Source organism: Budorcas taxicolor, chromosome 7 (assembly GCF_023091745.1).
Source record: "Budorcas taxicolor isolate Tak-1 chromosome 7, Takin1.1, whole genome shotgun sequence".
Classification (NCBI taxonomy): Eukaryota; Metazoa; Chordata; class Mammalia; order Artiodactyla; family Bovidae; genus Budorcas; species Budorcas taxicolor.
Genome location: NC_068916.1, coordinates 9,683,925 through 9,711,371, shown reverse-complemented (window position 1 = coordinate 9,711,371; position 27,447 = coordinate 9,683,925). Strand labels below are relative to the sequence as shown.

Genomic DNA, 27,447 nt, shown 5'->3' with positions numbered 1-27,447 from the left:
CCTGGGGGATTGGTCTCTGATGGTGGTGATTCCCCCAGGTGAAAGACTTAACAATACTTCAAAGCCAGGAAGACCTTGGTTCAGATCCTGCCTGTGTGACCCTAGGCAGGCACCTTAGCCAGGGGCCTTCTTCTCCTGGGATTTTGTCTTATCTTCTTGTGTTCTTCTGAAAACTAAAAAAGATAAGAAGTCAGCACAGCTTCCAGCAAAAGATTACAGAAAAAAAAAGTTCCTTCCCCTCTCACACACAAATAGGTAATAAGAAGTTGTGAAACACTAGTAGCCCTCAGTTACAAGTGTCATAATCCTCAGAAAAGACATAGCATGGAATTTCCCTGGTGCTACAGTGAATAGGAGACCGACTGCCAACACAGGGGATATAGGTTCGATCCCTGATCCAGGAAGATTCCACATGCCAGGAACATTCCATGACTGCTGAGCCTGTGCACCTAGAGCCTGTGCTTTGCAACAAGAGAAACCACTGCAACAAGAAACCCACGTACCTCAATGAAGAGTAGCTCCCGCTTGCTGCAACTAGAGAAAGCCCGCACGCAGCATGAAGCCCCAGTGCAACCAAAAATTAATTTAAAAAAGAGGAATAGTTGCTTCTTATTAAAAAAAAAAAAAAAAAAAGGAGGGGGGCACAGCATGGCAACCAGGTCTGGCATCATTGCATTATGTCACTTTCAAATGTCAGAAAGGCCAGGGTATCCTGCCGCCCAGGCCACACAAACTGGGAGGACTTTCCAAGCTGTTCCTTCACAGTTCTAAATTTAATGAGAGCTTTTTCTCTTTTCGGTCTCTAAGAAAAGGCCGGGTAGAATATGTTACCCCGCTATCGTCACAAACAAGCAATGCACAAACAAGAAAGAGAAATATTTAGTGCCCCAGACCTATCTTCACAAAGTCTGTAAATCTCTGGATAGCTTCAGCTGCTTCTCAAGTCTTCTACTTATCAAAGCCTGACACACTCCCATACCCTCCTTTGTTCTATTGGACAAGTACAAGGAACTTTCTATTTGCATAGTTAATAAGCCTCCTTCGGGCTTCCCTGGCGGCTCAGATGGTGAAGAATTTGCCTGCAACGTGGGAGACCTGGGTTCAATCCCTGGGTCAGGAAGATCCCCAGGAGGAGTCATGGCAACCCACTCTAGTATTCTTGCCTGGGAAATTCCATGAACTAAGGAGCCTGGCAGGTTCCTGGCTACAGTCCACGGGGTTGCAGAGAGTCAGACACGACTGAGAGACTAACAGTTTCACTTTTAACCCTCCTTCAGGAGCTTGCTGACATTTCGTCAGCTTTTGGTGGTGTTGCTCAGTCACCCAGTCGCGTCCGACTCATTGCGACCCCATGGGCGGCAGCACGCCAGGGCTCCCTGTCCCTCACAATCTCCCAGAGTTTGCCCAACTTCATGTCCATTGCATCGGTGATGCCATTCAGTCATCTCATCCTCTGATGCCCTCTTCTCCTTCTGCCCTCAATCTTTCCCAGCATCAGGGACTTCTCCAATCAAGTCAGCTATTCACATCAGATGACCAAAATACTGGAACTTCAGCTTCAGCATTATTCCTTCAAACCCTGAGTATTCAGGGTTAATTTCCCTTAAGACTGACTGCTTTGATCTCCTTGCTGTCCAAGAAACCTTCAGAAATCTCCTCCAGCACCACAGTTTGAAGGCATCAGTTCTCTGGCACTCCGCCTTCTTTACAGTATAGCTCTCACAACCATACATGACCACTGGGAAGACCACAGCCTTGACTATATGGACCTCTGTGGACAGAGTAATGTTAACTTTTCTGCTTTTCAACCTGCAGAGTCTAGGTTTGTCATAGCTTTCCTGCTAAGGAGCAACAGTCTTCTGATTTCAAGGCTTCAGTCATCAGCTTTTAGATTTATCTTTATAAGGGGCTCAGGTCTAGTGGGAGATGCCCCACTTGCTGATAAAGGGAAAACAGAGGTAGGCTCCATCTAGGAGAGTCCTCATTTTCTCTTCTCTGAGGTGGCAAAAAGCAGAAAGCAGCTGGTTCACTTGGAAACTGAAAATGGAACCAGCAGCATATACGGGCCCAGCCCATAAAGCAAACACCCTCACAGCAGGAAGAGGTGATGTCTGCAGGTCCTCGTTCCCAATCTCGGGCATTTCTGCAATCTCATCTTTGAGGTGAAGGTATTAACAACAGGGAGTTGTTACAACCAGCAATGTCCCCGGATGGGAGAACCACTATGAGCCACAGTACAACAGGCGGCCAGGCACCAGGTATGCAGCAGCTAACTGTGATAAAGGTTCCTGTGTGCCTATTCTACAAAGGCAATGGGGCACACGGCAGGCGCAAAGACTCACAACCCAACTGGGACTTGATTTTTAAACTGGTTTTTTTGGTGGGCTCTACAAACACACACAAACATGGATAAAATTCCACAAACGGAAATATTTACTGTAAGTACTGCTGGAATACTAGGTTTCTTTTTGCCCAAATCTTGCCTAAGTCTATACGAGACTGTGGTTAACTCCAATGGTAGTTGAGAAAAGAATCACAAAATGCTTTCCTTGAGTACTTAATATAAAAGCTTGCAGTCACATCATTCCTCTCCTCTCTCTCTCCCTGGAAAAGGGATGAAACTACACTTCTCTACAGCCTCCCTAACACTTGTGAACTAGACCAAATTATAACAATATATTTCCTACAATCAGAAAATTGGCGTTAATAAAAAGAAACCCAAATCGTTTATCCCGAGTAGAATACAAAGTCAATCCAACTCCACCCGAGGCCTCGAGAAAGAAAATCAGTCCCACACTGAGAGCTCCCGAAGCAGTCCAGGCTACCTCCTGGGACTCCAGCCGTTGGGTTACCACTGACACTTCATCCCGTCACTTCTGTATGTTGTGCCTCTGGCACCGTCGCCAACAGCCCTCTTCTGCTGGCACAGAGCCAGGCACTATGAACACCTGTGGACATAGACGTTCCTTGGGGAGTAGACATGCTTAGCTACCTCCAACTGCCCACCTGAATGCCTTAGGCTCTGGACTGGCTCCGCTCACACTTGTGACCCATGTGACTATCTCACAGCAGAAGGACCCAGCATTTTACTAGAAGGGGACCATCATGCATGGAATGGGTAGAGCACCCCTCCTCGCCATTAAAAAAACAATCCTCTCCTTAGAGAATTTTTCAATTTTCACACAATTCTTCCTTTGTGCTCCATAGGCACAGTAACCAACTCAAGAGTCCCTGGGTGTGGGGGGGAGGGGTGGGGGAGGGGATGAAGGGACAGAAGGAATAGGATAGGACCTGGGGCATCCAAGCTATGGCCAGTATCAGCTAAAAAGCAGTTTACTCTGTGATTCCAGGCAAGAGAAGCCTTCGCCTCAGGCAGAACTCCCAATATGGACAAATGCAGGCAGGCACACAAGGGGGACACACTTTCATAGCTTTCAGCACGAGTGCACTCTGTGGCATGATGTTCACACTTCCTCCTCCCTCCCCAGGCAAGGCAGCGACAACAGCAGGCAGGCAGCACCACTCAGAACAAGGCCCAATATTCCAGGGCTATCTCTCCTTAGAGCAAGGGGTCACCTCCTTCTGCATCTTACCCAGCAGGCTCATAGGCAAAAACATGACGTAACTGCTGCTCTGGAGAGAGCTCATAAGGCGGCGGCACTCATCTCTAGCTGCACAGAGAACTGTTTAGGGATCTTGCTTTAAACCCTCATGTGTACAGCTGGGGACAGGAGGAAGGGCTGACTGCAAAGCAGCACAAAAGGAGTTTGGAAGAATGCTGGAAATACTCTATCTTGACTGCAGTGGTGAATTTGTCAGAGTGAATTTTATAGCATACACACTTAAGAAAATGAATAAACAAACAAACCATGTCTGTGCCCCCACCTACTTCAGACTTGACACTGTGCAGGGAACGTGGAGACAGACCTGCAGATGAAGAACAAAAGCAGGCTGGCCTGAGCCTTGTCAACCTCCAGAGCTAATCTCTGAAACTTTTAGCAACAGACACTGTCATTAGACTTGTGACTCCTCATCTGTGAAACAGAGTGGCTAACAGGGCCCATACTTAGGACTGCCTCAAGTTCAGAAGCCTTACAGACAGTGCCTGCCTTATGTGCAGTGCACAGTGCTGTTCAATCACAGCTTTTGGAGGGGGGTGGGGTTGAGAAAGACCCAGACTGCTCTACTTTGTGGGAATGATCCATCCACTTTGTGCAGACTGGAAACACCTCCAAGATGAGAGCAGCTACTGGAGCACTGCTTAACAACTAAGCGTTATGAAGTGCCTTTCTGAAAGCAAAGTTTAAGGTAAAGAATAGGTTCTATGACTTGTGGTTTACATTTAAGACAACAAAACAGCGAGACCAACAATCTTAAAGGAGTAATAAAAAAATCCTTGTGGGCTGCACAACCGCAACATTTCCTGCACTCACATCAGCGGGGACATGGGGCTACTCCTAGCTCAGAAAGTTGATACCCAGCTATTCAAGAATGTTTAATGTACAAGAAAGTTTATTAATCTTTTGAGAAAATTAAGTTACCCTTATAGAACAAAGCTATTCTGCAGAGCAATTTTTCATAGTAAATGTTTCCTTGAGGACTTTAGTCCAATTTTACAGTTTTGGTTAAATCTCAAAAACTAGTAAAGATTTGCTGCTGCAGGGCTGGGAGTGGGACTTCCAGACAACAAGCGCCAGAGAACCAAGCAACGGCCTACTCGCCCTGACAGAAGAACACTTTCCAGTTCAGGGGGAACAAACAATGTTAAACAGGGCAATTCTGCCCTATATTTTTAGAGCTCTTTAAAACATTTAGGTGTTACTATAATAAAATGTAACAAAGCCAGAAGTAGGGGAAAGGTCACCCTAAAGCATGAACATCTATTTTCACATCGGTAAACTCACAGGGTCACTTACAATCAATACTCCCCTCATACTGTGCTCTGGCGTTGATGGGACACGTGTACAGACCCTGCCTATCACCTTTACATGGGCCCTGACAGCCACTCCAAAGGGCAAAGTTCACTACTCCTCAGCACTTTTACACTGGGACATCTCCAGTGTTTCAAGTATGGACATTACAGGACTGAGAAGGCTCAACAAATGTTTGATGGCTTAATATTAACTGCTCAGCTCAGTGGTCTCCTCCGTGAAAGGTGTTATGACAAGCCCCTGATCAAAATGGCAGCAGAACGCTGGAGAGTGAAACCGGAAATGGCTCAAGAGAGGCCAGTAACCACCATAACAGACTCCATGAACAATGCTTGAAATCCATGCCTTCAGTATCCTCTGACAGCTGATCTCCCAGAACACATGGAAAAATGTCCACCCATCCTTCACGGTCATTACTCTCCTCCAGAGGAAAAAGCAAAGCCTCTTTGATCATAGGGATCTCTAATTGTACCTCACCACACAATCCCAGCCCATTCTCTCCACGAGTCAGAGAAAGCATACTGTGACACAAATGCCAAACATCACCAGATCCCCAGCCTTCTCTTTGCTCACAGGATTTGCACTCTGGATGTCTGCACTTGTGGTCATTGGCAGTCACTTAAGCTCCTTTCAAGGACCACAGCTCCTGATTAGAATGTCCAAACTCAAACTGTATGGGAGAGTTAGGAAGCAGTCACTTCTACAATGCATCAGATCTACACTAATAAGCTCTAAAACCGAGCACTTGCCTGCACCAGGCAAGTCTGCAAGCTGCTGAACATTCTGCAAGGCACCAGTCCCCTGCCGGGGGATTTGCTGAGCAGTCAAACCCAGCCTGGCTGCAATGGCTATAGCAGTTGGCAGGCAATGTACTACCAACAACTTTCCCAGTTAAGTGCCAACTTTCCCTGAGTGTCCACATGCTTAGGGAATGCAGCTGGACTCAGAACAAGGAGCAATTACTGAATGCTTACTGAGGCTTGCTGTCTGACCTCACAAGAACCCTGCACACAGTAGGCATTACAATCTCATTCTGTAGCCAAGGACACTGATGTAGAAGAAATCAGACTTTTACATGAGGTCACCAAGCCAGCAAGGAATTCAGAGGCTGCATGATTCTTCACCCTATATCACCAAATCATTCCCTGATGGATGAAAGGCAAAACCTGATCAGTTTTAGAAGATGGTGGCCCAGTGGCTAAGAATCCACCTTGCAATGCAGGGTATGTGGGTTTAATCCCTGGTCAAGGAACTAAGATCCCACCTGCCTGGAACAACTAAGCCTGTATGCCACAAGTACACTGGACACTCTGAGCGCCACAACAAAAGATTCTGTGTGCCACAACTAAACACTGATACAGTCAAATTTTTTTTTTAAAGATACTAAAAAGTGTGTGTACGTGGTGGTGGTGGTAGAGATACCAAACTAGGAGGAAATATTTGTAAAATGTACTATCCACAAAGATCTGGTACTCAAATATAAAAGAACTGCTGCGAATCAATTTTAAAAGATAAACAAGCTAAAGAAAAATGAGCAAAAGTCAGAAACAGGTATTTCAAACAAATGCAATAAACAAACATGAGAAGATGCTCACAGCTGAGTTAACTTGCAAATATAAGAAGTCTGTTAATGTCAAAATGTTGGTGAAAACACGGTGCAACATTTTCCAATGTGGGAAGGTAAACAGATGCAACTGCTTCTTTTTTTTAAGTAATCTGGCATTAAGGTATCCCCGATGGCCTAGCAATCCCACTCCCAGGGCACTTACTTGAGACAACTAACTGCATACCCCTTGGATGCACGCAAGCATGCAGAAGAATGCTATATAGCAAGAATGCTTATTAATAGCACCTCTTCCACCCTCCCTTCCCTGTTCAATAAAAGCAAATCTATTGACCTAAATGTCCACCAACAGGAATAAACTGTGATACACTCACACTTAGGTGAAAATAAATAAGTTACCCAGACAGCTACCACAACATGGATGAATTTTAAATGAAGAAGTGGCAAAGTCTGCAAATGGTATGCAGCATTGATAACAAAGCTGAAAAACAAGACTGAAAAACATACAGTTCAGCAATACAAGCAACTGAGACAAAGTATCAAATGGTCTCCTCAAAATTCAGGGTGGGGCAAGAAAATGTGTAGGGAAAGGAACACACGGGAACCAGAAATGAATGAGGTAGTCCCAAGTCCCCTGGAGGTGGAAAACAAATTAGAATCATTCAAATTTAAAGTGAAAACCACTGCAGCTTTTATCAGTATGACTACAGTATCTTCTGTGCAATCAGACCACCCCAGAGTAGGCAGAAGCAATGCTCTGCTATCCCCGATTCTCCTAACAGTAGGGCTACTTGATACCAGACAAATCTTCACCATCTCCAGGCAGGTGGAGTGCTTCTATCATCCCATTTTACTGATAGAAGAACAGAGGCGAGAGGTTAAGCAGTCTTTGCCAGATCACTGCCAAAATTTGTTGAGTCCATTTTCAGCTTCAATACCATCAGTCACAGCTCATCTGCTCACCTCCTTAGGCAGTACATTTTCAGCATGCACTAATGGTCAGCATAAAACACATCGGAGGTACAGAGAACTTCAGCTAAGCATAAACACTTAGTGACTAGCTCACTCCCTTCCCAGGAGAAGAAATGACACTGGCAGTTTAACAGTTAAAAAAAGTGACTTCAAAGTTACAGCTGGTTTCAAAACTTGATGCAGTCTGCATAAGATCCTTATGAATCAAGTCTGCATCCCCTGTCCTCGACTAGAAGCTGTTTGGCAACACGTACAACAAGATGGATTCTGAAACACATCTTTATATTCAGATACGCACGTGTGCCTATGACTAAAAACCAGGAGGGAGAGTGTGGATGGGAACCCTCACCCCAAGATCCCAACACTGTATTATTTAAAAAAAAAAAAAATCAAGACACTACTAGGCTGAAAGTTTACAGAAAGTGAGTCCATTAAACACTTAAAATTCAACCTCTTTAAAACATCATGCATCCAGGTGCTTCACATGCATTCAGAGTCACCTTGTACCTTCTGTGTCACATGACAAGACTCATCTGGGTGGAAGCAGCCCTCAAAACCATTGAGAAAACAAAGTATCCTGCAGTTGCTGCTCAACTCACAGATCAGAAGAAAGTTAAAAAAAAAAAAAAAAAAAAAAGACAAAACCTGAAAACTACTTAACTTCTGCTAGGTTTAAAAAGCTATGATCAAAAAATTATTCCTAAGTGCCAGCAAAGATATGGGGTTTTGCAGTCCTCATACATTGTTGATGGGAATGTAAAATGGGGCAGCAACTTCTGACAACAGTCCGGCAGCTCCTCAAAAGTACATATGATGCAGAAATACTACCATAGCTATACACCCAAGAGAAAGAAAAACACAAAAACTTGCAAATGAATGTTCACAGCAGCATTATTCCCAAGAGCCAAAAGGCAGAAACTGAAATGTTCATGAACTGATGAATGGATAGTCGGTATTCATAACGATATAACCAGATTTTCTGAAAACGGCGGCGGGGGCGGGGGGGGGGGATCTAAGCTGCTTCCTTTTGGGGGAGCAAATTGTCTAGCTTATTGCACTCCCCTTTGAAGGAGATGCTTGGTACTCAGGAGGCACAGGGATGCAGGATGAAGCAATTCAAGTTACCCAGGCTTGGGACTTCCCCGGTGATCCAGTGGTCCATCTTCCAAGACAGGGGAAATGGGTTCCATCCCTAAGATCCCACAGGCCATCGGGTAACTGAGCCCCCGAGTCGCAACTACTGAGCCACATGCCACAAGAGAGAAGCTTATGAGCCGCAAGGAAGATCCTGCATGCTGCAAGGAAGATCCTGGGTGCTTCAACTACGACCCAACACAGCCAAAAAAAAATTTAAAAATTACTAAAGTTGTCCAGGCTTAAGACACAGAACACTGAATGCAGAGACGTGGTCTGTCTGCTCATGAGTTGGTAAGGCCCTCCCACTTACAGGATTTAAAAAGTAAGCTGCTCTGGTCACATTTTGAGGCAATGCATGGAGAAATGCTCAATTACAATAATTCTGTGAGTCTTTTTAGGGTTCGACTGGTTGAAATCAAGATACAAGTCACGGAAAATATAGCCAATATTTTATAATAACTATAAATGGAATATAACCGTTTGAAAGTGTGAATTATGTTGTACACCTGAAACATATAATAATGTGTATCAACTATACCACAATTGAAAGAAAAAGACATCAGTCAAACCAATTGCTGTGGAAAAGGCTGTCTTGGTACTTTAGGGGTTGAGAAGCCAGGGCTGTGGGGTAACTGACAGACCCTGAGAAACCAAGATAGGGTGGGATCCATTTCAATTTTAACCAGTCGCTTCTTTTACGATGTCCTGAAAGACAGCTGGCTGAATACCACAGTGCCACCGCTTGAACCATCTCCTATACCTTTTGACCATTTTTCATAGCTGCCTGATAAAAATCCCCCAACCACAAATCAGTTTCACAGCAAAATTAGAACATGAGAAGTTTAGTCCTCTGCAAGCTTGTTTCAAGTTCTAACTTATTTTCAAAATTGCAAGGACTTCCCTGGTGGTCTAGTGGTTAAGAATACACCTTGCAATGCAGGGGACACAGGCTGGATCCCTGGACGGGGAACTAAACCCATGCACTGCAACCAGCCAGAGACCGCATGCCTCAATTATGGAGCCCACCAGCCACAATGAAGATCCCACATGATGCAACAAAGACCCATCAGATAAATAAATAAGTATTTAAAATAGCCAAGAGATGAAAGCAATTTAAATGTCCATCAACAAACAACTGGATGGATAAAGAAAATGGGGTATGTGTATATACAGTGGACTAGTAATCAGCCTTTTAAAAAGTAAGGAAATAATAAGGAAATAAATGCTGGCATTTATGACAACACAGATGAACCTGTATGACATTATGCTCAATGAAACCAATCAGTCATAAAAAGCCAAGTACTGCCTAACTCCACTGTACGATGTATCTGCAACAGTCAAACTCTTATTAAAAACAGAAAGTAGAATGTAGCTGCCAGTGGCTAGGCAGAGAGGAAAGGGGAGAGTTTTCAGTGGCTATAGTTTCAGTTTTGCAAGATGAAAAAGTTCTCAGGATCTATTGCACAACAACGTACACATAGTTAACACTATCGTACACTTACAAATGTTAAGATGGCAAAATTGTCTTATGCATTTTTGACCAGAAAAAATAGGTAGATGGCGTCACTGCAGCTTCCTCAACTCTAAAATGGAAATACGGCCCTTACAAGGCTTGTGTAAGAGCCAAACAAGATGCAACAGAAAGTGCTCGATAAACACTATTAACTCTGAAAATATTCACGTTTCACAAGCTGTAAACTACGAAACATGTAAAACCAAAGGCAGCCCGCTAGCAACAGCTCAGTGGGCGGGTTTCTGCCCACCTTGCTCAGTGGATTCACTCCAGGTGGACCCACCACCGGCACCTTCTGGAGTCACAGCTCCGTCTTCAGTCTCTGCTTGAACCTTAGTTCACATTCTCCACACACAGGAAATGGGGCCAAATGACCCAGCCCTGCCCCGAAAGGTCACAAAAATGAGAGTGGAAGGGAAGATGACAGGTAAAGCAAATTCCAAAGAGGGATGGGGGATTTTCTAGGCTATAAAGACAGGCAGAGACTAGAGAATATGATCTTTTCCAGATAACTCCAGGATGAATAGTTTCCAAAGACGAAGACCTCACCCTGATGAGGGCTAATTCTCTGAGTTCTCATCCTGCACAGGCTTTGCTCTCAAGTCCAGGCCCTTTCTGGGATTCCTCTTCCAACCTCCTAGGGGTGGGGGAGAGGAACAGAGGAGAAATCTGCCTATCCATCAATCAGGATTCAGTCCCCACTATCTTCTCATCTAAATGCTGGCCCCAGGTCCTTCATTTCTCCCCCCCACAGCCCCAGGGAGACTTCTCTCACCTTCCTGACAATTGCCCAAAGCCTCCAAGTCTGGCAAACCCTCCCCGGAATTCTAGAACTGCACATCCACCTGCCCACAGGCCAATGTTAACATAGATACCTGAAAGCACCATGGGACTAAAATGAGTCCAGCTTCTCTAACATCTGTCAAACCGAGCACAACTGGTAGTCTTCCAGCCACTTTCAAGGCCTGATGTGCCACATGAGTGTAGTATTAACACACTAAATAACCCAGAAAACAGATGTTTCTATGACTGCATAACGTTCCACTGGAGAGCACTGCTTTGAGTGGATTGCCTTTCCCTTCTCCAGAAGATCCTCCCAACCCAGGGATGGAACCCAGGTCTCCCGTATTGTAGGTGGATTCTTTACCAGCTGAGCCACAAGGGAAACCCTAGAAATTGGGCAGATCACTGTAAAATAAGAATGCTCCAAACTGGACCCTAAAATATGGAGGGAGTACATAAGCAGCAAAGAATCAAGCCATGGAATTGGGCAACGGTCTTGGGACAAAAGCCAGGAGCTCACAGTACCACAGGATGGGAATTTCAATTTTATCCTATATGCAATTTTAGAGTTTTAGAGCAACAGAATTATGCAGCAATAAATCTATTTTATTTTGATAATGTACTGAGTTGGGAAAAAAGTTCCTTCGGTTTTTAAAGTAAAACTAAAAGACATTATCCATTTTCACCAAGAACTTTATTGAACAATGTATTCGCCATTTTGTTCTACTACCTTTTGCCACCTTTCAGGCAACTTTGTAATTCCATCTTCCCAAAACTTACCTTTTTTGAGCAAAGAACTGTTGCAGGTGCCTTTTACAGTCTACCAGGGAATTTAATTTTTTTCCATTAAGAGAATTTAGAAGGACCAAAATAAATGGACATCCAAAGGTCCAATGTGTGGTGAGCACAGCAGACAAATCAGAACTTCCCAGACAAGCTGTAACAATTTTTGCCTAATCACCAAAGAAACATGTGGTCTTGCATTATCCTGATGGAAGATTATGCATTTTCTGTTGATTAATTCCAGATGCTTTTCATCAAGTGCTGCCTTCAGCTAGTCTAACTGCGAGCAGTACTGGTTAGAAATAATTGTTTGATTTTCCAGAAGGACCACAGACACATCACCGAACTTTGGTGTGGTTGTTGGTTCATTTTGTTTGCTCCACAATCTTTCATTTCACATTACTGTACAGTATCCACTTTTCATTGTCTATCACAATTTGTTTTAAAAAACAACATTTTCATTTCAGTAGAGAAACTGTAGGCGGAAATACTGTCAGGAAAGTTTTTTTCTGCTTCAGTTATGTGGAACCCAAACATCAAAGTGATCAACATAACCAAAATGGTACAAAAGATTTTCAACACTTGATTTGGATATTTTGAGTATATCAGCTATTTCCCAGGTGGTGTAACGTTGATTGTTATTCTCCACTAATGTTTCAGTTTGATTGCCAGCAACTTCAACTGGTCTACCCAACTATGGTGCACCATGCAGTGAGAAACTTCCATCGCAAAGCTTCAAAAAACACTTTTGACACAGTCAATCAGTCACAGCACCTTCTCCATACACTGCACAAATCTTTTTGCTTTTCAGCTGCATTTCTGCCTTTCTTGAAACAATAAAGCATAATATGCTGAAAATGCTTTTTATTTCATCTTCAATATTAAGATGACTACACAAAAATTAACCAATTTCATTAAATTTTTTTTTTTAATGCATGCTGATATGACCGGCGTCACCATACAATCTAACAAAGTTGTTTCGGATGACATTAAAGACAGCTAACCACTACTACAGCTATCTTATGGAAAAAAGCAAATGAACCTTTTGGCCAACCCAGTACTTTCTAACTAGCTTACTAGTCAAGTTTTGCAGGGAATTTGTTTAACATCTACTATTTTCTCTTGACTGGATATTTTTTTCACAGATACTCAGAGCCAAACCTTTATTTAATGAGATCATTTGTCATTTTACAAACTGAAAGAAAAGTTTTAAAAGTAAAATGAAACATCTATTTCTTCAAGGCACACTTGTTAAATGAATTACCACTGTTCTAACACTGGGTTGCTGCTCACCACCGAAGAGAGTAAGATCTCTGAAACACCTGTCTCACTCCCCCAAGCCCCAATCACATTTTAAATGTAATGGCATACAAACATAGGAGACACTTTTACTCATCACTGAATCCTCACTGCACATACAGAATACTGAACCCAGTACCTGATTACGCAGGAAGTCCCATGCACACACGATGAAGGAATCATCCAAGTCGGCAAGTTTGCTTCCAGCAGGAAACTCCTTGTAAATAAGAGTGCCTAAGTGGGAAATAAGCACCCAAGAGCTGGAATTCAATTTCACCCTGCAAAAAGCAGAGCTCGGAGACTGTGCAGCTCACAGTAATCCTAAGAGATCACCCAGCTCACACCAATTTAACAAGCCTGGATGGAGTGCCTGGGCTAAAGGTGACACTCCAGCTTACTACTCCCCCAAAATTCCTCTTCTGTACTCATACTTCCACTGGAGTATCAAGGGGAAAATGGAGGTGAAACCAAATCAAAGCACTGGTGGAAACCTTTTCAGGGTGCAGCTTAATTCCACTTGTTTGAATTTCCTCGTAAGACTCCTCAGGAGAGTGGCACAGAATTCTGGATGAGAAGATCTGTCCAGTTAAAGCAATGACCCTCCTCTGGTAATTCTCTGCCATGCAGACTGCCTTGTTTGCTTGCAGCACTATCCAGGTCTCCATCCAAGCCTCAGCTATCCTCACTGACAGAGCAGCCTAAACATCAGTTCTTTTCCAATGTTCACAGCGGGACGGACTCTTCCTGCCAGGACTGCCTGGCCTGTACCTCCCAGAGAGCACTTCCAAGATCTACCTTATGCTATCAGGTACCATTCCAACCATGTGCATGCATTACATTCCTTCCTCCCTAGTCATGAACACTTGGGCTCTAGAGCCAGGCCTTGACACTTAACAGCAACCCTGTCCAAGTGACTGAGCTCTCTGGACGTCAAATTTCTTATCCGTAAGACAGAAATGATACCAGTACCTATCTTCAGAGGACTTTAAGAATACAGAAGGTCTTAGAAATTCAACATACAGTACACCGGGCACACAGTAATCACTCAAATATTCATTAAAATGGAGTGACCATAAACGGATGCACAAGCTCCACCTGTGCAGGGGAATATAGTGGAGAAAGGGAAGTGATTCACACTGCAGTTCCATACATGAAGGCTGACTCAGACAGCAAGCAGAATGACTTCTGTTCAAATCTACCACTTCAGAATAGGCCAGCAGTAAGAAACATACTGCAGCCATGAAATTAAAAGACGCTTGCTCCTTGGAAGGAAAGCTATGATCAACCTGGACAGCATTTTAAAAAGCAGAGACATTACTTTGCCAACAAAGGTCCATCTAGTCAAAGCTATGCTATGGTTTTTCCAATGGTCATGTATGGATGTGACATTTGGACTATGATGAAAGCTGAGCGCCAAAGAACTGATGCTTCTGAACTGTGGTATTGGAAAAGACTCTTGAGAGTCGCTTGCACTGCAAGAAGATCCAACCACTGTATTCTAAAGGAAACTAGTCCTGACTATTCACTGGAAGGACTGATGATGAGGCTGAAACTCCAATACTTTGGCCACCTAATGCAAAGAATGGACTCGCTAGGAAAGACCCTGATGCTGGGAAAGATTGAAGGCAGAAGGAGAAGGGGCCGACAGAGGATGAGATGGGTGGATGGCATCACTGACTCGATGGACATGAGTTTGAGTGAGATCCGGGAGTTGGTGATGGACAAGGAAGCCTGACACGCTGCAGTCCATGGGGTCGCCAAGAGTCACACAAGACTGAACTGAAGAAACAAAAAAAAGGCAACCCACTCCAGTATTTTTGCCTGGAAAACGCCATGACAGAGAGAGGAGCCTGGCCGGCTACAGTCTACTGCGTCACAAGAGTTGGACACGACTTGCTAACTAAACAAGAAACAAAGATCTATTCAGAAAAGGTATTTCTACCCTTTGAAGGAAAATTTGTTCATAGGCAACTACTTGCTAAAAGTCCTTTGCACAAAGAGTCAATGATCAAAGATTAGCAACTGTCTCAAGGTGAACAATTGCGGGGCGGGGGTGTTTAAAGAGCCACAGGCCAAAGAAGTACCCAGCTCTCACAAGTGTAAGGGAAGGGCGTTCAGATGAGCTCCCAGAGCAGAGGCCCACAGGTGTCCTGAGAAATGACACTGAGGACAGGCAAGCTAAGAGTAGGCTATCAGCTCCAATGTTAAGAATTCAAAACTGCACTCCTGGGATTACAAATATATATGAGCTATTATCTTGAAACAGATGAACATGAAGGTGGTGTTATTTCCAGACAACTAATCTGTGAGCCCAATAGTTTCCTGGAATCAAAAGCAAAATGAAGACACAAATATGCAAACTTCACTACTTAGCCGTTTTTTTTTTTTTTTTTAATATAACTGAAAGCGCTTCAGAGCTAAATAACTTTAAATGAAGATTATGAATGAAAACAACCTACACATGTAACTCAACTGGGCAGAGCAAAGGAATTCATTACAGCCAAAGACCAACAGAAAATGAATGGGGGAAATATGCATTAGCACATATAAATTTAATTCAAACTTTAGAGATTAGGGGAGAGTAAAGAGGTTTTGTACTCTTGCCTGGAAAATCCCATGGACGGAGGAGCCTGGTAGGCTGCAGTCCATGGGGTCGTGAAGAGTAGGACACGACTGAGCAACTTCCTTTTCACTTTTCACTTTCATGCACTGGAGAAGGAAATGGCAACCCACTCAAGTGTTCTTGCCTGGAGAATCCCAGGGACAGGGGAGCCTGGTGGGCTGCCATCTATGGGGTCACACAGAGTCAGACACGACTGAAGTGACTTAGCAGCAAAGAGGTTTTGATATTGTTAAAAATAGGACAACAGCCCCAAAATGAGCCCCATGTCAACAAACCACAGCTTAATTCATTTCTGCTCTCCCAGAAATGAATCACCTGGTCAGCACTAGTGAGGTAATCTGCCTGACAGACCCCTGCCATCCCTAAAAAAGAAAGTGACCTTGCCACAAGCAATCTGTTTTTCGACGGCCTAGTTTCCCCCACCACACTCTCTGTCTTTCCTCTGTACAGCTCCGTGGGAGCACCTCCCTATCTGCTAGACAGGATGCTGCCCATTCACAAATCACTGAAGAAAGTCCCTAAGATCTTAAAATTTACTCCACTGAATTTTTAAAACAATATGCACTATATTCCTAGAAGTAATAGTTATTTTGCATCCTTTGACAACTCTGCCCCAATTACAAAGCATGAATTATTCAAGTTAATGACACTGAATTTCCCCTTCCTTCTACCAGACAAAGGATTTGGAAGAGAGAAGAATGGTATCATGCACACCACCTGTGCAGCACGTTTCAATCCCTAAGCACAAACATATCACGCTGAAGAATGGTATTTCCTCATCCCACAAGCTCTGTCTCCCTCAGTTTGCAGGTTCAAATGCAAGCATGGAAAAAAGGTCTCACAGCTAAGAGGAGGCGCTAAGCCACATAAGGGACCATAGCCACGAGTCTTTCTAAGTCTATCCATATCCAGCACAACCAAATGATCAGGCTAGCTAGCAGGCCACTGGATTACCTTCTGCAGCAAAGGCTCCAAGCCAACACCAAATCCTGGAAACAGTTTTATCAACAGCAGAAGTTGCTTCAGTGAAGAGCCCTAGAACAAAAACCTTCCTTCATCTGCAGCCACTGCAATAGGCCCCGTCTGGCATTTTGAGACATTCCTCATACCCAAGAAAGAGAACAAGCTGAAAAAGAGGGGTGTAGAAGGCCCCTGGGCAGATCTGCACCACAGCTGACACAGGCTGACAGCTCTGTGAAAGTCTCTGGAGGATTTTCCACAACGATAAACCAAAATGGGGGCTCCACATTGTTTCCTAGGGTCATAAAAATTGCAAATGTTTGGAAAAGCAGGATACACGCAAAAACAAAAGTCTTCGAAATCATGAAGGGTCATTTAATAACAATAATTTCTCAATCTCAAAGTAAACTCCAGGAAATTCATTTTAGTACATGCTTCTTGGATGGGCTCTAGGGTTCTAAGAAATGCCTCTACCCCTAACTAGTCAATGTTCACACATACGCATTTTTCTGGAGAAAGGATCCACAGCTTTGTCACCCTTTCAAAGGGACCTCCAACCTCCCCTTAAGTTAAGAACTGATGCTCTAATTGAGAAGCAGAGCTGATCTATCCTTGGCCACTGGATCCTCAATTATTTTGAGTCCCTTAAAAAACTGAATAAATCCAACAGACAGAACTGTAGGAAGATGATTACTCTAGCAATGTTTAACACTTGTTTTTGATTATGGAAATCTGAGTAAGCTTTCTGTAATACTAGAGGAATGCCAAGTAGCAGACTTTACAAGAATTTAAGTATAGAAACAGCTTAACAAATGGCAAAATCACAAATGTAGTTTTTGTGTGGACAAAGATGAATTCAGTCTACTGACACAGTCTCCATTACAATTTCATTCATGAATGCATATGCTGATGTTTACCTACCTGGTCTCTTAACCCAGTCTTCCCCTGCACTTCCTTCCATGTTATAAGCGTATCTCAGCCCTGTGCTTTCTAAGGGCTATTTACTGATCAAATCAGGCTCTATCACCAGCAGCTGGAGTCTTCTTGCCCCACCAAGAGACTACTGAGACTTGGCCTGACTCCTCCCTGAGTCCCCACAGCAAACTCCTCTGTGCCTGAACCTGGTATAAATCATGTCTTTCATTTAATTCTGGACCAAGGATTTGGAATACCCACATCCTTAACTATCTTCACTTTATCCTTTTTCTTGAGTAACTCGTTATAAGCTGATTGCAGCTAATTCTGGTTTTTATGACCAAGTATGGAAAATCAACTTCCCTTCAGCCATCCAAAATTTATTGCTTCAAGATAGGGGATACACTCTACTTCAAACATAAAATGTAGACTGTTCAAAAAAAATTATCCCATCTAGCATGACTCACAATGAGGAGCAAGATGCTGCTGGGGTTACCACTGGAGGTGAGCAAGTGGAGTGCAGAGATGAATGAATGTGTTATATTCGACTGAGGTGGCTTGGCATTCCCACTCTGAACATGGCCAGGGATGGGCAATGATCCAAGCCCGTGTCTTCTGTCATCAGAGCACTACTGGGGAAGAATCACTCTTGACCTTGAAGTCAGGATATCAGAGATAAAAAACAGTTCTGATGTCCCTATTTGAGTCCCTGATTTCAGCTGTGCCTGAGGTCCACTCTAGACTTACTACATCAACCAGTAAATTCCATTTTGTTTCAACAAATCCTGTTTTGTTTCATGTTTGTTATTGATACCATAAGTAAGTAACCAATATAGCCATTTCCTTAAGAACTAACATCTTGCTTGATTAAAAAGTTGGGAGGACACTATCTCAAGAGTAAAAATAACTTGCCCCCCAACACACACACAAAATACTCTTTACACATTTACTGTTTTGCTTGTTGCAATCTGCTGACAGCCTTCCCCACATGCTTCCTCCTCAACTTCCCCATCCCACTCTACCCGCCAAAGAGTTTCTAGCAAGCACAGCACAAGGAAGAAAAGAAACTAAAGATCAATGCAGTTCACACGCTACTAGAAAGCATATCCAGGACAATCACTGTGGGCAAATGATAAAGAAATAGATTGTAAAATGACCATCAAAAAAAGAAAAGAAAAATTCAGGGTACTCACAGTTAACAATGAGTGGTATCTAAAACAAGGCTATTTCATACTAGTCTGAAAAGATTCACAATAGGAAACAGATATCGCCATGTACACAATACACAGAATCACAGCAAAGGTTTTATGCAATACCCTTGAATGTGTAACACCCTTTGACATTTCCTTCTTCTCCCCACTTCAACAATGATTGCAACCTACTAAATTCACTTCATAAACCAGAATTTGAAAATCAAGACCCAAAACAAGAATTACTTTCTCTTAAAACCTAGACTGTGGTCAAAGTTCACTGGAGCCCAAATCTATTACCTCATTTTACATATGAGGTATCGATTTTACATATAAGCTATGGTTTTTCCAGTAGTCATGTATGGATGTGAGAGTGGGACGATAAAGCTGAGCGCCAAAGAACTGATGATGCTTTTGAACTGTGCTGTTGGAGAAGACACGAGTGTCCCTTGGACTGCAAGGAGATCCAACCAGTCCATCCTAAAGGAAATCAGTCCTGAATATTCATTGGAAGGACAGATGCTGAAGTTGAAACTCCAATGCTTTAGCCACCTGATGCGAAGAGCTGACTCATCTGAAAAGACCCTGATGCTGGGAAAGATTCAAGGCGAGAGAAGGGGACGACAGAGGATGAGATGGTTGGATGGCATCACCAACTCAATGGACATGAGTTTGAGTGAGCTCCGGGAGTTAGTGGGGGACAGGGAGGCCTGGCGTGCTGCAGTCCGTGGGGTCACAAAGAGTCGGACACGACTGAGCAGCTGAACATATGAGAAACTGAGGCCTGAAGGATGCACCTTGTCGAGGCAGGCACACAGCAGATCCAGAGTCCCGCCCAGCTCCTTCCTCTCTCTCTCTTGTGCGCGGAGGCACCGGCTCGCACAACGGGCACTGGCAGGTTCACACGCCAGGCAGTCCTCTGGTTTCAACCTTCAGAATTTGCTCACCCGAAATATGTTTCCTCAAACATACTGGGAAATGTTTTAAGTGTAAAATCCCCCAATTTATCTTACTCTCTCTTTTACACAAAATAATCTCAAAGGCCAACTCGCCTGTAGGCATGTATATGTTACTGCCTGGGGTATGACAACTGGGGATGTTAGCCACACACGAAGACACAGAAACTACGAATTCCTGTTTCTAGAAATTGCATAATACCAAGCCCAACACCTCTTCCTGATGGCACTTTCACAATGTGCCAATGTCTCTTGGCATGACAGCAACTAGAAACAAATAGTTTCAGCCTTAAGTGCACACCAAGACAAGAGAAGTGACCACAGGCACAGTGAGGCCTGCTCAGCTATTCTTGAACCCCTTCGGCAGAGCAAAAGCAGCACTCTCCCCCACCCCAAACAGATATAGTACAAGTCAGAGACCCCCTTCCCTTCCCCATGTTAGTACAACCCAGATGCCAGGCACCCCCATCTTTTGTCTACCCAGTCAATGCTTAAACATACAGATCCTGTTTTACCAATAAGGAAACTGAGGTGTAGGGAAATTATGTAACTTGCCTGAGGCTGAGGTCAAGGTCAGAAGGAGGTGGGGCTGGGACTGATCCCCCCAACAAGGACTCCACAGTTCTCCCTTTTCAGTACACAGCTCCACCCAAGCCCAACTCTGCTAGCCATAGCCCAAAGTCCTGAAACTTCCTACATTGAGAACAGGCCAACACTTGTCAAGGAACAGATCACAGAATAACCTATACCTAGGATGACCTTTAAAAAGCCTTTATTTGTAAGTGTGTCACAGATCAAAAAGAAGAAATGCATATTCATTTAGGTGCTCTTAATTTTCAGTTAAACGCTCCTATCTGATCAATCTCTGAAAAAAACAGACTCTCCAATTGGGTTTCACACACAGACACACACACAACTCATTCCACATGGAACTGGATCCTGACAGCCCCTAGTAAAGGTGACTGGCGTTGACTGGTTTTCTTCTGGCCAACAGGCCCAGAGTCCATCAGCAGGGACTTAGCCTCCCAGCCAGGAACTCCACTTTCCTGGACCACCATACAACTGCCTGCCTCCTTTCCAAGGAGTCCCTGACTTGTGATACAAACCTTCCTGGAAACCAGAATCCTTTCACTATGTCCAAATGTCAACATACTTTAATTCAGAGTCAAAATAGGAAGGGAAGGTATAGAAAGATGCTGTGCTTGTGCTTTGGAAAAACTTCCTCGACCAGCAACTTTGGACGACTGTTGCCATTGTTCACATAACTGGGTTTTAATGAAATGGTTAAGTTTCATCTTAGGACTGAGAATACACTGGACCACCTTCCCCAGCTGGATCATTTCTCCAAAACTATGCACCCAACAATATCCCAGGGTGGGCACCCCCAGAACTTGCTGAATTTCCATTAATCCCATTACCCTCCACTTTTAATCTCATTATCAGCTAAAGACAAATCCTCACTTAAAAAATCCAATCCACACTTTAAATCACCTCCCCCACTGAGCTCTACTCAAGACTTCACTCGAAGGAAGACACAGCACAGAGGGGGATCTGAAAGGCGCCTCACTGATCTTGGTATCACCTGATGACACAGTGTCCAGGCATGTCAGCTGGCACATCTTCCAAACCTTCAGCTCCTCTCCTTTCTAATACCTGGCTACCTCTCCCCACTTCTATTCTTCACCCTGGGTAATGACAGCAAATAACCTTGAGAGAGCACCACCTCACTTTACCCTTAACTAAAAGACAGACAAGTGAAGTTTGGGGAAGGTTGAGTGACAGGCTGAAGGTCACACAGCTGGCAACAGGGCCAGGATTCAAACAGTATCAGTCCTTGGAGCAGGTCAGCAAAAATGAGACAGGATTGGATGCCAAGAGGCTGTTCAAGCCTTCCCCAGAGCATTCATATTACACTGGACTTCTATCACAGAGTCAGGAATTCTGAGACCTGATTTCAGGAAGCAAAGGCCAACTCTGGGCAGGAGAGAAGAAAGGTCAAAGAGCAAGATCTCAGAGAAACTTCTGCTTCTCAGAAAGCTTCACAGAACACAAAGACCACACTTGGGTTTTACCTAATTGCTATTTGTTGGGGGTTGGCGGACTGTTAAAAGCCTCATCCTTATAAACAAGACACTGTAAAGTTTGATTGGATAAAAGGAAAGTCATAGAACTTTTCCAGAAAACTAAACTGTACCAAGTTTCCAAAAACACACCCCCTCTGGTCTGGTAATTTCATTTCTAGATATGAAAAAAGGGGAAAACTTGAAAATCATGACCAGAAACAGCAGAATTATGGTATGTTCACATAATAGAATTTTAGACACCCACTTAAAATAGAGCATTTTGGAAATGTTCAGTGTAATATTTTTTGAAAAGTTAAGCACAAAAAAACCCTTACAATCTCTTTTGCAGATGATGTGGACCAACCAGTGTTATTACAGGACAGATGGACAGATGGCTGCTTTGCCCTAACTTTGAGACTGAACTCACTCTCCATCTATTTCTTTAGAATGGAATACATCCCCTGATTTACACTAGGAGACGTGGATGCAGTTTAATCAAGTTTAATCAGTTGAAGCCTGTTTGGACTCGGGGAAAAAACAACCTTAAGTGTTTTTAAACACTTTACAGCAATGGTACAAGTCAGGGGTGCACCTTCCAGACTGTTCTCTGTGCCTCATCAGCACTTTGCACTGTTCTCTAACAATTAAAATAAAGAAATCAAATGGGGATCAAACCATACAGACTGTACCACAGGTCAACGTGCTGACATCCTTGTACTTCCATTCCCCATTCTTTTAGATGGCTACACCACATTTCATTAAGATTTTTTCTTTTTTAACCCCCTCCATGAAAGTACTAGAAAAATCACTGCAATAAAAAGTCACTGAGCATGGTTAAGTACCATGACCTAGTAATTCCACTCCTAGCTATCCACCCAACAGAAATTAATACAAAATGTCCACACAAAAATTTGTACGTGAGTGTCTGGAGCAGCACCATTCACCATAGTTCAATAAAGTGGAAACCAAAATACCCATCAACTGAAGAACAGAGAAATAAAATGTGACATATGCACAGAAGGAAACAGTATTCACTCACAGAAGAAATGAAGTACTGATTCCTGCTACACCATGCAAAACCTTGAGAATATTACACCAAGTAACAGAAGCCAGACACAATATATCTTGTACAATTCCTGAAATATTCAGAATAGGCAAATTTATAGACACACAGAGTACATCAGCAGTTGCCATGGATTGAAGGGATGGAGAGTGCCTGCTAATAGGGATCTCTTTTTGGAGGGATGAAAATGTTCTAAAATTGGTTGTGGTGGTGGCTGCACCATTCTGAATATACTAAAAAACCACTGAATTGTACGCTATAAATTGGAGAACTATCGTTGGTGAATTATATCTCAATGAAGCTATTACAAAACGACTAAAAGCAAAACAGCAAGAGTTTACAATAGTATAATGCTCGCAATGTACATAATTTATATCCAATAAAGGATAAAGAAATCATCGTGCAAATATCTCGTCGTCTTCCTTTATAAATAGTAGGAGCTCAAAAAATCATTGATGAAACAGACTGGTCAATCACGTGAAATCAGGACTCAATGCTTTTTTTAAAAAAATTATTTTTACTGACAAAATGAGATTCACATTAAGAAATGCTACCCATACTTAACATTACCCACTTCACCTCCCTCTTAAAATACTTTTCCCAGGTCAGGACTGAACCACAACCCAAACCCACTCACCACATTTCAAACTGCAAAGTGGGAAATGTGCAGTAGACACTGCATGGAGGTAACTGCATGCTATGCTGCTTCGACTATTAATAAGTTTACCACAATTAGAGACCTTAACGTTACCTTAGTTAAAATTCACATTCCCTGAAAATAACTACTAATTATGCCCACTGTTAATATTTTATTGATTTAAGAAAAATTATTTGCATTTGTTATTATGGGCATGCCAAATTCTTCTTCAGTTATCTCTCCAGTTTATTCACTCAAAGAATATTACAGCTGCTCTTCAAAGGTGCTGAGGATACACTAAAGAATGAAAATAGGCAAAGACTGGCAAACAAAACCCTGCCCTCATAGAACTCACATTCCAGTTTTTTGTTTTTAAAGTACAATTTAACGAAATTTTATTTAACAAACTCATGTCTTATGAATTAAATGTCAGCATCAGCAAAGAATCCCAATTCTCACCTTGCAAATGTTCAGTCTTTTCTAAACACTAAAAATCACAAAGATTTATTAAACATCAGCAGCAGTTTTCGATGACAAGCCCCTTTTCCCAAGTTTTACAGATGTGCCTGGAACATAAAGACAAATGCGTCTACAATTTTATTCAAAATCAGAATTTGAAACGTTGATACAGACAACGTCTATTGATACAGACAACGACAGTGGGCTCTCAGAGCAGATTTAGCAGCCCAAGGTCTTCAAATCATTGATACCAAGTGGTTTTTACTGAAAATCTAAATAAAGACTCCAATCTCCCTCTAAAATTCATAATCTCAAGTCATTCAATAACCTGAATTGTGTAACACGAAAATACTGCATCTCCTCTACCTCCAAAAGCAAAAGTGCAATTTAGTTCAAAGATCACAACAACTGGCTCAAAAGGGTAACTTTTGGAAACAAAGTCTAAATTCCATTAAACAATTCAATAATTTAGTGGAAATTTTACAAAGCGGCCAATGATTCTCTTGCACTTCTTAAGTAATATTTTTTCTCATCACCCTCTCAACCAGGGAGAGTAGCCTTAAAGACACTTCAAACAGCCAACCCATCCTTAAAATGCAGTCATTTTCGCGTTCTAACTTTCATCTGTTGGCAAAATTTCTTATCTTCAGCAATTTGGTTGGGGCTGAATTCTAGCAAGATGCACACATGTGGGTTCACGTCCTCAGATAAGACAAACTAAAACCATCTTAAGAGACTCACTCCACAGCTTGAGCCCTTAAATACTGTTTCCTACTAAGGTTAAGTGGGTATGGCAGGTAACAAGGAGCAATGCATTTGTTTCAGATCACACTTCTCTCGATTTGGTTGAGGGAAATCATCGGAGAAGTTTATCTTTCCCAAGTTGAAGACCGCGGGGAGAACAGGTTAGTTACCTAAAACCTTGGTGGAAAGATAAACCCCATCCAAATTCAACAAAAAATAATGTTTTATCATATGACTGTGCCATCCAAAAACTTCTTGAGACTGGTAACATACTCATAAACCCTACTGGGAATTCCTTTCTTTACAACCTCCAAGAACTACATCCCAAGAACCAACAATTTAAGGAACCTGACAGCCCCATTCATAGAAATCTCCCAAACATTATTACAGCACCGAAAAGCCACTGGCTTAGAGGTACTCTGATGGTCTTTGTAAACAACGGGCAGGGAAAACCCTCTTGAAGGTAAGCAAAGGCACTTTAATTCTCATGAGGCGCAGACTCCAAGAGGTTACTTCTCGCATCCAGCACACATATAAAAAGTAACCCAAGGGCCAAGACCATACACAGGACCAGGTTGCACAAAACGTTAAATGAGTAAACAAAAATAACACTTCAAAATACAAATGCGTGATCTTGAGTAAAAGAGAGGTCAGCCACACAGTAAAAGCACATGACTCATCCACAGGCCTGAACACTAGGATCTGTACAGTCCACTACACCAGAGTGGGATTTCCCATCTTCATCCAAGCCTGGGCCTTAGGGGTATCTCAGTCGGGAGAAGTTGTGCTATTTCCGTTTTGGAGGGGAGGGTCATTTTATTTCGCTGAATCACAACTCCCCCATACCCCCACCCCAAACCACCACCACGCACAATACTGCAAATAGACGAGACGGTGGCAAGGACGCCAGCGAGCACCGACCGAGCAAAACAAAGCACCCAGTGAGGGGCTGCTGGGCCGGGAGTGGGTGGGTAAAGGGAGCCAGGCTCGCCCCTCGGAGCACGGCTCCTGCCCCCAACGGCCTCTCTCCGGGTAGGTGTACGGCGGCAGACTCCTCCCTCCACCTGGAGACCAGCTCCGTTCTCTGCAGAGCTCCGGGGGACAGTCCGGAAGGTGAGGAAATGAGGGCGGGGGCGCGCTGCCCGGGCCTGAGCCAGAGGACCAAAGCTCCAGAGGGAGGGCGCGTCGGGCCGCCCCACGTGAACACCGGGGCCGAGGCCGCCCTGGGGACCGCGGCCGGGAACAGTGGCGCTCGTGACCACCACGCCGGGCCCGGACTTACCCGGGCCTGGCGCACCGCGGACTCCGCGGCGGCCGCTTCCTCCTCCTCCTCCTCCTCACTTGACAAAATGGCGGCGACAGGAAGTGCCGGGCGCCTCGGCCCGCCCCCCGCCCGCCCCCGGCCACCCGCCCAGCCGCTGCGCCCGCGCCCCCCGCCCGCGCCCCTGCCCGACCGTCCAGCCGGAGCCGGGGTGAGGTGGCGCCAACGGCGGGGCGCCCGCGAGCCGCCCTGCCGCCCCGACGCCAACGGCGCAAGCGGCCCTAGCCCGGCGCGAGCGGCGCGGGGACGCGGGAGGCCCGCAGGCCGGAGCCCGCGTCGCCCCGGCCTCCCCGCCCCCGCGCCGCGCCGATGGCGTAGCTCCTGGCGCACCAGCCCCATTACGCAATGCAGGTTACGCGAACCGCGCCGCGGGCCCCAGCAGGCTGCCCCGCGCCGTCTGCTGCCCCGAAGGGCACCGGTCCTCACCTGAGACGCTAGGCCGCACGCCGCCCCCGCCGGCCGCCCGCCGCCGCCCCCTCCTCTTCGGGCTGCCTGCGCGGCGCCGGGGCCCGCCCGCCGCTCCGCCGCGCTCACAGGCCCAGCTTGGCCGCGGGCACTGCCGGCAGCCGCCGCCGCCGCAGCCCCCGCTTCGGCTCCTCGGCTGCGGGAGAGCAGAACAAACAGCCGTGCCGCCGCTGCCGCCGCCGCCGCCGCCGCCGCCAGCGCACTGACGTCACCGCGCACGCTGCGCGCGCGGTCACGCGTTGCCGCCGCCCGGCGTGCGCGCCCCAAACCGTGACCAGCGGGAGCGAGCTTAAGCGAGCTGGTGGCGGGGCGGTGAGTGGGAAAAGCAGGTGCTCGCGGCCCGCGGAGAGATGAGACCCCCACCCACGCACCCTCCCACACCTCACCCCAGACCAAGGGTGAGGGCTGACGAGATTTTGCACACCTGAGGTAGGGGACCGCTCCGTCGGAGGGAAGGAGCCTCGCAGACCGAGGGAGGAGAAATCTGGAGGAGAAATCTCAGACCGGGAGAGAGGACCTCTCAAACCGAGAGGGGAGATACTTCAGACCGAGAGGGAACCTCCCCCAGACCGTGAGGGGACCCCGAAGACCGAAAAGGATACACCTCAAAATGAGAGGGACCTCACAGACCGAGAGTTGGGATCCCGAAGACGGAGAGGAAACACTTCAGACCAAGCGAGGAGACCTGCAGGCTGAGGAAGGGGATTCCTTGGACTGAGGGAGGGAATAGTCGGAGGGAAGGCTGAAAGTTGAGCCTGAGGGAAAACATCTGAAAATAGAGGGAGACGTCCAAAAATTTAAGAAGGGATTGATGACAGGCCCTCAAAGAGAGGGAAGACACTGAGGATAGGCCCCACAAACTGATGGCAGAGGCCGGGAGAGACACCTGCCTGAGGGAGGCCGCGCTGCAGGGGAGGCTGAAGGGTGTTGGAGGAGGCTGGAGTAGGGTGGGGCTTGAACGTTAAGAGAGAGCTGCGATGGGGGCGCTGGGGTGAGGGAAGGCAGATGGGAGAGGAGGCTGTTAGCAAGGCTGGGGTGGCATCTTTCTTGGCTGGCTCACCAGCCACTG

General features: G+C 45.0%; 1 protein-coding gene across 1 annotated transcript in view; it reads right to left on the bottom strand.

Moving 5' to 3' along the window:
• BRD4 (bromodomain containing 4) overlaps positions 1-26,427 on the bottom strand; it is an 87,823-nt gene extending 61,396 nt beyond the window's left edge. Inside the window, exon 1 of the mRNA XM_052643754.1 lies at positions 26,340-26,427. The gene's annotated coding sequence lies outside the window, so the exon portion shown is untranslated. The remainder of the gene's footprint in view (positions 1-26,339) is intronic.
• Between the last annotated feature and the right edge of the window lie 1,020 nt (positions 26,428-27,447).